Here is a 210-nt window from a genome sequence, read left to right on the forward strand (position 1 = left end):
AAATAAAGAGCGGGCAGAAGCGGCGCGCAGGGACGCGGCGGCTGGGGGGACGTGGCGGCGACCCCGGCTGCGGAGCGGCAGTGCCCGGCGGCGAGCGCGGATAGGCGGCGGAAGGCGGTGGGCGGCGCGGATAGGCGGCGTTCGGCCCTCGATGTGACGGGTGCGGCCCAGGCAATCGAGCGCGCTGCCGAGAGAGCGGGCCTCCGCACC

General features: G+C 76.2%; 1 protein-coding gene across 1 annotated transcript in view; it reads left to right on the forward strand.

Moving 5' to 3' along the window:
- The window catches only part of WTAP (WT1 associated protein), a 24,589-nt gene that overhangs the window by 512 nt on the left and 23,867 nt on the right, over positions 1 to 210 (forward strand). The window lies entirely within an intron of this gene.

Source organism: Meleagris gallopavo, chromosome 2 (assembly GCF_000146605.3).
Source record: "Meleagris gallopavo isolate NT-WF06-2002-E0010 breed Aviagen turkey brand Nicholas breeding stock chromosome 2, Turkey_5.1, whole genome shotgun sequence".
NCBI lineage: Eukaryota > Metazoa > Chordata > Aves > Galliformes > Phasianidae > Meleagris > Meleagris gallopavo.